This window comes from Desmodus rotundus, chromosome 7, assembly GCF_022682495.2.
Source record: "Desmodus rotundus isolate HL8 chromosome 7, HLdesRot8A.1, whole genome shotgun sequence".
In the NCBI taxonomy this organism is placed as follows: Eukaryota; Metazoa; Chordata; class Mammalia; order Chiroptera; family Phyllostomidae; genus Desmodus; species Desmodus rotundus.
This window is the reverse complement of record NC_071393.1, coordinates 41,865,166-41,877,759: the sequence shown is the minus strand read 5'-3', so window position 1 is coordinate 41,877,759 and position 12,594 is coordinate 41,865,166. Positions and strand designations below refer to the sequence as shown.

At 36.6% G+C, this 12,594-nt stretch overlaps 1 protein-coding gene and 1 pseudogene across 1 annotated transcript in view; both read right to left on the bottom strand.

Moving 5' to 3' along the window:
* MDGA2 (MAM domain containing glycosylphosphatidylinositol anchor 2) overlaps positions 1–12,594 on the bottom strand; it is an 829,607-nt gene that overhangs the window by 567,261 nt on the left and 249,752 nt on the right. The gene's annotated exons all lie outside the window — the stretch shown is intronic.
* On the bottom strand, positions 210–284 carry LOC112317006 (small nucleolar RNA U3; annotated as a pseudogene).

Genomic DNA, 12,594 nt, shown 5'->3' with positions numbered 1-12,594 from the left:
AAGCTTGAAGAAAAAAGTAACTTTAGAGTTGCTTTAATTGAAGAATCTAAAGTATTCCTTTCCTTTATACCCTGGAGAATTGATGTGTGTGTGTCACAGAGGTGTAACTTATTTCTAAGGGATGCTGCTCTAACTTCCAGGCCAGACTCTCCATTTATTTCATTTGTCCCCAATTTTCTTTCTTTCTTTCTTTCTTTCTTTTTATATTTGTGATTCTTTGACTTTTAAAATAAAATGTTATTTTAGTAACGAACTATAGAAATGATCCCTGAAAGTATAGTCTTAAAAATGTTATTTTAAATATTGTTAAAGATTTGATGTAGAAATATATTCTCCATTTAAAAATGAAAACACCGTAAATTATAGCTATTTCTTTTAAATTACAGATCTATGGAGGAAAGAGGAGAGAAAGATGGATTTATAATCAACAGGAACAAATTCGCCGTGAAGCTCATACTTACAGTCCCTCACTTGCACAAGCTCATTCCCAGGCCCTGCCTCTAGATCAGGTCTATGTTGTACAACCACGCTCCGCATCTGCAGCTTTGCTTTCTGAAGTTTCAATACCCATGTTCAACTACAGCCTGAAAATATGAAATGGCAAATTCCAGATATTTTGAGAGAGAGAGAGAGAGAGAGAGAGAGAGAGAGCGCACATTCAAATAACTTTTATTACAATATATTTTTAATTGTTCTATTTAATTGTTATTGTTATTAATATCTCCCTGTACCTAATTTATAAATTAAACTTTATTATAGGTATGTGTATACAGGAAAAAACATCGTAGTTATAGGGATTGGTAGTATCAGCAGTTTCAGGCTTCATCCACTGGGGGGGGTCTTAGAACATATCCCTGGTGGCCAGTGGTGGGGGCTAAGGTATTCTATTTCTGTGGGAGCTTCCTCCTTCTCCTAAAAGTATACAGCTTCAGAGGCCAATACAATCTGAATGTGCTACTGATAATTACTTATCATCATACCTCTCTATGACCCTCAACTACCTGTCCTCTCTCCATAGTAAGAGTATCCTGTGATTTATGCCTGAATAGGAAATGAGAAAATGTGTTTGAAGTTTGATTTACTGAAGTTTTCTAGAGAAGCAAGACATTTGGAACTAAATCCAGGCCAGCTGGTCACTAGAACTTCAGATAGGGCAGTGGATTAGGAAAAAGTAGGAGGAAAAATAAGCCTATTTAATCATGTCTCACATTGCTTATTTACCTGCCTTTCTTTGACCCTCTTTTCCCTCCATGAAACTAAAAATGCAAAACGATAACTTCTTCCATGGTAAAGATAATTAACATCACAAGAAAAAAAGGTTCAATGTAATAAAAAGGCTATATATTTGTTAACATCTTATATCGCTTTTCTAATTGCTTTCACATCTGTTCATTTATTTGAGCTTTTAAACAATCCACCACAATTTATCATGATAGGAACAATGTATTTTACTCTTTTTTTTTTTTCAAGGCAATTAAGCTACTGAGGTTTATAATGACCAACTGAAGGACAACAGTTTGTTACAGCCTGGACCAGAATCAAAGCTTCTTGAACTAGAACACAACATGAGGAGGAGGCATCTGAAACCTCTTCGAAAATGTCCCCAGCTCCAAATATCTATGGATTAGAAATCATCTTTGAAGTTAATGGCAACTGGCTAACCATTTAACCAAATCAGAAAGCATATCATATAGGAGTCGTTATTTGATTATAACTGAACAAAAGCCTTATTCCCAGACCAGAGAAGCTACTACCTTACAGCTGGATAGATATGGCAAAAATACATAATGTTTTCCTTCATATATTCTAATATGTATACTTTTTATTTGTAGTTAGTGGCTCTTTTTAAAACCGTAAAAGTTTAATTTGAAAAAAATTGTATTGTTTAAGCTGTTACAGTTGTTCCCATTTTTCTTCCCTTCTCTTCCCTCACCCACTCCTCCCCTCTCAGCACCCCAAGCTAATCCCCATACTGTTGTCCATGACCATGGGCTGTGCATAAATGTTCTTTGGTTAATCCCTTCATCATCTTTCATCCCGTCTCCGCCCCTTCCTTTCTGGCAGCTGTCAGTCTGTTCTATGTATCTAAGTTTTAGTTTGTTAGTTAATTGTTCATCAAATTCCTTGTATGTGAGAACATGTGGTAATTCACTCAGCATAATTTTCTCCAGGTCCATCCATGCTGTTGCAAAATATGAGTTTCTTCTTTTTTTTACTGCTGCATAGTATTCCATTGTGAAAACGTACCTCAGCTTTTTTATCCACTCATTCACTGATGGGAACTTAAGCTGTTTCCAAACTTGGCTTTTGTGAATAGTGCTACTATAAACATAGGGGTGCATATATATATTTTTTGTATTGATGTTTCAGAATCCTTGGGGTGTATTCCTAGAAGTGGAATCACTGGGTCAAAAGGGAGTTTCATCTTTAATTTTTTAGGGATAATTCATATTATTTTCCACAATGGTGGAACCAGTCTGCGTTACAACCAACAGTGCACTAGGGTCGCCTTTCCTCCACACCCTTACCAACGCTTGTCTGTTGATTTATTGATGATGGCCACTCTGACAGGTATATGGTGGTATCTCATTGAGGTTTTACTTTGCATAGCTCTGATGATTAATGATGTTGAGCAATTTTTTATATGTGTATGGGCTCTCTGCATGTGCTCTTTGGAGAAGTGTCTGTTCAGGTCTTTTGCCCATTTCTTAACTGGGTGTCTTCCTGGCATTGAGTTGTATTAGGTCTTTGTATATTTTGGAGATTAAACCCTGTCAGATGTATCATTGGCAAATAATTTGAAAATCTCATGATCACATAATTATTAAACTGGATATATTCACATGGTTAAAATATAAAATGACCAATTACAAGAAAATGTATCATTATTATAAATTATGCTCAAAACCAGAATTGATAAATTGTTTTAAAATAAAAAATTCCTGACTACAAATTTAGTTATGTATTAATGAATTAAAACTATTTCTGATAGACCTAGATATGAATATATGTCAACATAAATCTCAGACTTAAACAAGTAAAACTTCTAACATCATAAATGGTGCAGAATTTCAAATAATGTCTTGAAGTGATTTATAACAGTTTTGAAATATGAGTTCCCAAAGTGAAGTTATAGCCCAAAGTGTATAGCTGACTACCTATTTCTCCGCTGTGTTTTGTACCAAATCAAAAAGTACTGAGTCACGTGACAATATGTATCTACAGTAACATTTTGTCTATTATGCATTTACATTTCTAATTGTACAGCAAGAACCAACATAACATCAAATGTGCTGGAAAGCAATAAATCTTAATGTTGTTGCATCAAGAAATAATAAGATATTAGAAGATGGTGTTATTTCATACAAATATGATACTTGGGAGTGACAATGAAAACCACAAAACAATTTAAAACTGTACACTGTGAACTCAGCACAACAAACATGACCTAATTATGAACAATGCACATATTAATTGAAAATTCACTTATTATATATCATGGAGTGAGCAATGCCCATTTAACAGATTTTTCTTGATAAAGTATGAGAGTTGAGAGTGAGTTCACATACACTGAGTCAGGCAGACCTGGGTCCTAGTTCAACTGTACTAACTCTTGCCTGTGAGAACTTAAGTGTTTTAACCTACTTCAGCCTTATTTTCCTAATGTACACTATGTGGGAAAAGAGCACTTTCATGAGGCTTGTTATGGAGATTGTATAAACTATATATATTTTTCCTGACATGTAAGTACTTTATAAATGATAGATATTGTTAAACTATCATTATTTTTCCCATTCACAGATGAGAAAACTGAGCATTGGAGTATAAGGGATTTCCCTAAGATCCCACAGACCTTAAACAGTAGACGTGTGCCTTTGAACTGAGATTTCCCGGTGTTATTATATTCCGTGCAATTTGCAGGGCACCACGTTGCTTCAAAACTCCCTCCGTGAGCAGCACAAATTTCGTCTTTTCCATTGTTTCTCCTAGTTATATATTTCCACATCACTTTTTAACTTTGAATCTTTACGTGGTACACAGCATGTAAGATACCAGTAATATTTAATTATTAATATTTCCGGCTTTGTATATTGTCACTTCTGTAGTAAAAGTGCAAATTTTCTGAAGGAAAATAACTGGTATCTATAAGCAACTGTCTCTGTATGTACTGAACAAGGTACTTTACTATATTTTATTATAGAAAAAGTTTACTCTTTCAACATATAGTTAGGGTCTGCATAAATTTATTTGATGGCAATGTTAGAAGTCTAGTTATTGAAAATAATTCCAGAACTCATGAACAGCACATAAGGGAAATTTGCAAAAGAAAAAAGTACAGTCGAATATGCAGAAGAAAAAGTCAAAAATAAGACAAAAGAAAGAAGGAAGTATCCATCTTTAAGAACAGCATAAACAAGGACCACAAAATAAGGAGGAGGAGGAGCAAGGGGACTTACATAGAGTTTTATTGAGCACAACCATGTGCGAATAAAAAGATAAAGGACCAACAGAGATTGCAAAATGGGAAAAGTAGGCAAAGAAACTTCAAATTGGAAACATCTATTTGCATAGTAAGATGGGCAAACGGGGACTAATAAACAGTCCAATCTCTGCTTCTTTGTTCTCAAACCAACTAGCCACTTTCCATTATCTTAGTAGATTTATCTTCATCAGTTTTGAAACCTTAAAAAACTCTTTCAAAGGTTGAATCAGATTGTAAAATACTTTAAAACACTGTGACAGACTGGAGTGTCCAGCTCCAGAGAAAATGCCTTTCTCTCCCACAGGGCATGCATAGCACACAAATAGGTGCTACAGCAGGTTGATGAAGCATGTGACCCATAAGGCAGTTCTCAGCAAAGGAGTGACGTTCCATCAACGCTTCTTTACTTCCACGGAGAGTTTATACAAAGTTCAGGAAGCAAATGATGTCTGATTTAAGAGAAAAGCAATGCTATGTGACAATATATACTAACTATAAATTTGGAATGCAAAAATAGCAAGCTACAGGATTTCAGAGGAAAGGAAAACCACTGTGGGTCAGCTCTGTGGTCAAAGAACACACACCCAAGGAAGTAGGTCTGGTCACCAGCCAAGCCTCCAAGTGTGGAACAGAGAATGTATAATTAAGCACCAACACCTAAAAGGCTGACCCATGGCCTGAGAAGAGAATGTATCTCCGATTTACTTCCTTCCATTTCTGACTGTTCTGCCAGTGTGAATGCATAATGTTCTCGCAGAAATAATCTTGTTCACAGAACAAGCATGTATAGAAAAAATTTCAAAGTCTAGACATTTTTAAATGCCTGCTTATCATAAAAAATTATTGAAACATTCATCTTCTTGTACTATTTCTTTTTCTGTTTTCATCACAATTTAGTGTTAAAATCCTTATTTCACAGCACGTACAGGGTAGAGGAAAAGTAGTTTTACAGTAGTAAGTATGCAAAACACAGACTTTATTGTTATATTATTATTTATTAATTACTGTATTATTTTCCATACTGTAAACCTACTTTTGCCCCATCCTGTATACTCCTGGTTGTAAGCTACTGGAGGCATCATTTAATCTGAATCCTCTCCTAAACTCACCCAACTTTATACTCATTGTTTAATTCTCTTCTTTTTATGATTATCATTTTAAAAAATTATTTTCTACAACTTGTCTTTTTTTCCGGTTGCCATTTCTGCAGAACATAGTTTCAGATTGCCTTCTCTTTCCCTCTATATTTGTACATTTATATCTGACTCGGACTAGAAATCTACCAGTAAAATCTGTTTAGCCAGTAATAAAATATACTTTGTTGGGTTTGTATTGTTAGCACCAACAATGAACAAAACAAAAAACGAAATTAAAAGGAAAACAGCACATCAGTTTTAAAATCCTTGAAAGTGAGGCAGTATTTTTTCTTCTAGGTTCCCAGTGCAGTCTTAGGTGCTTTTCTTGACTAATTAACAGGAAACATGCCAGATAAATGAATAAGCTACCAATAACAAATACAATAACAATTGCCCATTTTTTTTGGTTTTATCTATTTAGTTAACTATTGCTTCCCTTATCCATTTATTCCAGGAGGCATTCATGGGAAAAAAAAGACAGAATGGAACTCTAGCCTTGAAGCAATAAAAGGTTATCAGGAAAGGTGGCAGGAAGATGTATAATTAGAACAGACATTCAAAGCTTAAGGTGTTGTGAAATAAAACTATGGTACATTTACACAATGGAATACGATGCAGCAGAAAGAAAGAAGGAGCTCCTACCTTTTGTGACATCAGGGATAGAACAGGAAAATATAATGCTAAGTGAAGTAAGCCAGGCGGTGAAAGACAAATACTGTATGATCTCACCTATAAGGGGAACCTAAGGAACAAAACAAACAAACGAGCAAAATAGAACTAGAGGCATGGAGATAAAGAAAAAACTGACGGTGACCAGAGGGTAGGGGAGAGGAGGATAAGGGAGGTAAGAAGGAGCAGGGTATAGTCAAGGAACAGGAGTAAATGACCTACAGACAGGGACGAGAGGGTGAGGGTTGACTGTGGTGGGGGCTGGGAGAGGGGAGGGAAGAGCAATAGGAGAAAAACTGGGACAATTGTCATAGAACAATAATAAAAGAAAAATTTTCACATGAGGATTTAAAAAATGTTTAAAAAGTAAAACAAAGTTAACAACAACAACAACAAAAAGACAGAGCCACAAAATGATGGGAGTCAGGGGAGGGAGAGAGCAAACGGTTTCGTTCTGCTTACCTGAGAAAGGCGGCATTACAGCCGAATTATGCACGACCAGCAGGATTCACCTCAGCAGCAGGAACTCACTAAAAGGTCTGAATTTTTACCAATAAATTCCTATGCATTATAGTTCGGCTATGTGTACGTGTCAGCACTTACTGATTAAATGGAATTGAACTTGCAAGTGTGGGTCATGGTCACGTCTGGCACCAGGCTACCTGGCAGCAAATGACGGGCCAGGCCCTGACCCACCGCTGCCGTGTGCCTCTCTCCATCCCCTCGATTGGACCCACGCACCCAGAAGTTCATCTTCCTGAGCCAGGCATCCAGCACAATCACCTGCGGGCTCTTTTGCTGGAAACTCAGGAAGGCTAATATCAGGTCTGGCTGGGCCACTGAATACATATCTTTTGGAGATTTAATTAAGTGATAAGTTATGAAGTCTGCTGAGAGGAAAGTCTCTACTGTGAAGCAGACTTACTGCAGTGGATCTCCAAGGAGTGACAGGCTAGCGGCCGTAAACAAGCCACGTTCAAGTGCCTCATAACAAGTGAATCTGTGGCTTTCGGACATGGCCTAACCGTATGAGAACCAGCAGCCATCAAATTCCATTCTGTGGTCAGAAATTATCAGAAACGTGGCTTGTCATTGTCTCTGTTATATGAGTTAGGAGAAGTAAGACTTTTTTATGGTTTGCTGCTCATTCAGCAAACAAAATTTTGTTTCTATACCCATGTTCACAGATCTGCCACAGGTAGAATCAATGTGTCTTTCAAAGGCATCAAAGACAGATTTCCAGAAATCACAAAGCTTCCAGGTAAGGAAGGTAAGGAGAAAATGAAATCACAGACTAAGTGGTACTGTTGCTACTATGTTTCCATATACCTGATTTAGGTTCCACAACCCCCCCCCAAAGCAAGCTATCCTAACATTCTCTTTGTTATAAGCGGAAGTGTCAGCTTGCACTTAGGTGCCTGAGTTCCTCTCACCAAGGAGTACAGTATCCTTCTAATGCAATTCTAGAAAGAATACAAAAGTTCTCTTTCTAACTTACCAAGTAAGTTTACTCTGCATTGTTGCCAGAACAACATGGGGAAAGAAAGTGGCAGAGGTGGATGTAAAAGAAAAAAAGGAAGCAGAAAAACAGAAGGATAAAATGTACAAATCATTTTCCTTTAAAAATAGTATTCCAATATTTTGCATTTGTACAAACACAAACTATTATGTACATGTTTCATTTTGCCTATAAATCTGTATATAATAGGGAAATTATAAATGAGAAGATTGGAACACAAAGAAATTTAAATACGTGTCCAGTGAGAATGATAGCTAATTTCGAAGATCGTTTGCGTTGGTTCTATTCACACATGGTTTCTAATCCTGAGGGTGAACATTCTTCACTTTTTCATCTCTTTAGGTATTTGGCACCACAACTTATTCCCTGCATATATAATTTTTCTCTTTTGACTAGCTTTTTCTCCCTTAGCACAAAATCATTCGCAAGCTTTTTCTCATGTTAGAATACAGCAGCCATTCTCTCAACGTTGTGTCTCTGTAGCTTCCTTCTTCCTTTTGCAACTTTTTGAGATTCACCTCCAGCCACCGTCCTCCATCTCCAACACATTTGCCACCAACTTAGTTTCATCCCCACCCCCAATTAAACAAGAGCAACTTCACTAAGCCCCGAAGATTCCCTCACTGGTAATTCAAATGGGCATTTTCATTACTTATCCAAGTTGATGTCTCCTCTTCATTTAACACTTATTCCTCCTTAAAACACGTTTGCATTTGCCACTCCCGAATCTGGAAACGACTCTCACCTTTCCCTCTGGACACGCATCATCAGTCTCTCCCACAAACTCCTTTCCCTCTGCTGTGACAGATTAATATTAGTTGATCTCATTTATGGTCAATATTGCAGTCTTCCTGAATCATCCATTCTCTCTCCCTTTCTCCACTGCAACCAACCGATTGCCAGGCACTACCCATTCAACCAATCAATCACTTGAAATTCCAATTTGTCCTCTCCATTTCCACTGCCATTGCCGTAACTCAGTTCCACACGCTCTAGCACTTGGCCCACCACGTAGTTTGCAAACAGTTCCTTCTAATTTTTCTCAACCGTCTCTACCACGAGAAACTTACCACCCACCACCACCACCACTCACTCGTTCTGTATACACATACAGATAAAATGATCGTTTCCCAGCTTCACTTGGCAATCAACATACAATTCTTCAAAATGCCAAGCACATTTTATAAGGTATTATTCTTGCCTCCTTTATGAGTTGAAGCTATTGTCAGTCTTCAACATAGATTCTTAGTTCCTGCCCAGACAAATGTCTTGCTTCTCTGTGAGGTCATGATGCTTGCTCATGCTTTCAATCTTGTGGAAACATCTTTCTTTTATCTATAAATATGCTCTCCACTGCTTTTCCTCAAGGACCTGTGCTTAACTGTTGTTTCCCTATCAAAGCCTTCTAATGTGAGTTCTTTACCTTTCTTCTATACCTGCCAATTTTTTTTAAAGATTTTATTTATTTATTTTTAAACAGAGGGAAAGGGAAGGAGAGAGACACTTCAAGGTGTGGTTGCCTCTCGCATGCCCCCTACTGGGGACCTGGACTGCAACTGGGAATCCAACCAGTGACCCTTTGATTCCCAGGTCAGCACTCAATCCACTGAGCCGCACCAGCCAGGGCTATACCTGCCATTTTTCAGCTACTATGTGATTGTTGGCTTACTTAACTTCCCCACAGAGTGTGATGAAAGAAAGTATAACATATATCTTTTAAGGATTTTCAGCAAATGTCTTATCTTACCCTCAAATGAATTGTAGGTTATCTGTTTCAATAATAAAGTCTGTACCCAAGACAGCAATAATGGAAAAAAAAAAAAAAACCCTGCAGCTTAGTTTCTGTGCACATTATAAATCATTTCTTTTTCTTTCTCACTGAGTTTATTGGGGTGACAGTGGGTAGTAAAATTATATGGGTTTTAGGTATACATTTCTATAACACATCATCTGTATGTTGTACTGTGTGTTCACCACCCCAGCCATCTCCTTCCATCACTATTAATCCCCCTTTACCCTCTTCTACCTCCCCACCCCTCCCGCCCCCTCTCATAATCACCATATTGTTGTCTGTGTCTATGAGGGTTTTGAGTGAAAAAGGTAAAGGGTTAAGTAAAATAATGTCTAAGTTTTAGAAACTGAAGCCAAGAATGGTTACAGCAGTCATTAATTAAACAGTGCTTTCTAAACAACACCTCAAAAGCACTTTCTTTTATATATTTCTTTTTTGACGTATATATGTATTATGTTGATGTCAAAATGATTAATAGCAACTTTGTTTTGCTGCAGTTTTATCGTGAGTACAAAGCGATTAATTAAACTGCCTTTTCAATCAAGGAACTGTAATAAGTTCTTCATCTTACAATTCTTCACTGAATTCCTAAATAAAATTTAAGTCATATCCTCATCTTGTGTTTTCCACTTGACTCTCTCTTGATGAATATGCACTCTGATGCATTACTGCTAGAGTGTAATATTCTGTCATATCTATAAATTCCACAAAGTCTTAAGCTGTGAAAAAGAGGGTTACATGCTGTTTTTCAAAAAATGTCTGAGAATTAATCATTTATTTCCCTTTTGCGACATGTCTTTTATGCTTTGCATGTTTTTCAAAGATAAGGGCATAATGTGAAGAAATATTACTGCCCTCACTGGTGGAAGAAAATGAAGCTATGAATCCCCACACAAAGTTATACACTTGAATTTGAAGGTGCAATAGTTTGTCAAATTTCAGAGTCTTTTCCAAACACCTTTCTTGAGTTATGAACTGCAAAATCACTTTGACAGTTATAGATTCTATTTTTAGAATCTGTGCCTTTTGTCACAGGATTTTGCATAATTTGATAAGCACTTGGAGCATGAAGAAAATAAGAAAGCAATCCAAAGCCCTTGGATTGTAGACTATAAATGATACATGAAGCAACCACATAAACTCAATCCACAGATTTACCTGCACACAAATTCTTTGGGAAAAAATTGTCTTTGTTCATGCATGACTCAGCATTATTAATAGCATCTGTACAGTCAATATTTAAATGAAAGAGGAACAAATAAGAACTTCAAACTTGGGTATAAGCTTTTCAGTAGTTTTAGTTCAACTAACATTTTTCTATAAAGTATAAATTCCCAAGCTTGGGTAATGATCTACAGAAACTGAAATTCTCTTTCTGTGCAAATAAGGCAAGGCAAGGAGCAAGAAAGAAATTGATCCCAGGTTTAAGAATTAACATATATAAAAAAGTTAGATTCTCACCATCCTGGGAGGAGTGCAAATCAGTATTTCATTTTGAACAAATTTAGAAATAACGTTCAATAAACCCAAAACACTTTACATAGTTAAATAAGAAACCTCTCCTAAGGAAATATTCAGAAACTCATATATAAATTAAGCAGTCCATTGCTGCATTAATTAAAACAGCAAAACTATGAAAACAAGTTTCTGAAATTATGACAGTGGTTATTATACATGGCACAAATGATTAAAAATATGGTGTTTAATTAATTGTGGTACACATGTATGGTGGTTCATTAGGGGACCACTAAAATAGATGTAAGTATGGAAACAGGAAACTAAAAGCCTGGGGAACAGAATTTACATGGGAAATGTTGAAATAAAGTTAAAACATGACATTTTAATCTTTATATCTTGAAACATTTGCTTTCTTCTGCATATCAGTCAAAGAGAAAAGACTAAAATAGCTACAAAATATTTCAGGTTAGTGATTCAGTTGTTTTCTCTTCATTGCACTTGGTGGATACTGATGAAACAGCTGTGGTAGAATGAGTGAACCTTTCATCCCATGTTGGACGTGACATGTATTCTCTTATAATATTTTGTAATTTCCCCCTGAATATTAAGTAATGCCATATCCTGACTGAAGAGAATGATAAAGTTTCTCAAAGATATAAAAATACATAAAAATCATGCACAATCTTTCTCCCTTGGGACAATCACTCAGTTTGACATGTTGATGTTTTTCTTTAGTTACATATTATGTACAATTAAAGGAACATATTATATATACACAAGATCATTCCAGAAGGTATCCAGCCATGTAATGTGAAAAATAGAGACATTTATTGAAGAAGATACAAGATAAAAGAAACACTGTACACAGGATAATGATGCCTCAGACCCCTTCAAAGTAGACACCTTGGGACCTCACACAATTCTCCCAATCACCATCAGCTGCCCCATCATATTTTCTTGAGTCTCATTGATGGCCTGAAATCTCTTCCCTTTCTAAGATGATTTTAGTTTTGGGAAAAGCCAGAAGTTTCAGGGTGCCAAATCTGGGCTGTAGGGGAGCTGAGTCACCTGGGTGATGTGATGTTTCACCAAAAAGCTCTGCATATGAGACACGATGCATAAGTGGGTGCATTGTTGTGATGAAGCTGCCAATCACCAGTTGCCTATAGCTGCAGGCTTCTAAATCATCCTAACAGTTTCTGTGGAGGAATGTTCAAGCTTAACATTAAATTTGATGCAGATTTGTTGCCCTACTGGTTCAGTCATTTTGAATGCGATGGCCACACAGTGCACGTGTTTACTCAACAGCGTCTACTGCCCCCACTGACTAGTACGGTGAAGTCATCGTGGTTCACCCATGTTTGTTCCAGTCCACTCTCCTTGGCTGCCAGGTTACATCGATGTCCCGCAAACCACTCACATTATATTAACAATGGTTGGACTTTTTCTGGACAGACCTCCTATAAATTTAATTCTATTTTTTTAACATATTGTAAAAATTTTCTCAGACTTAATAGTACTGTATTATTTGTAATAT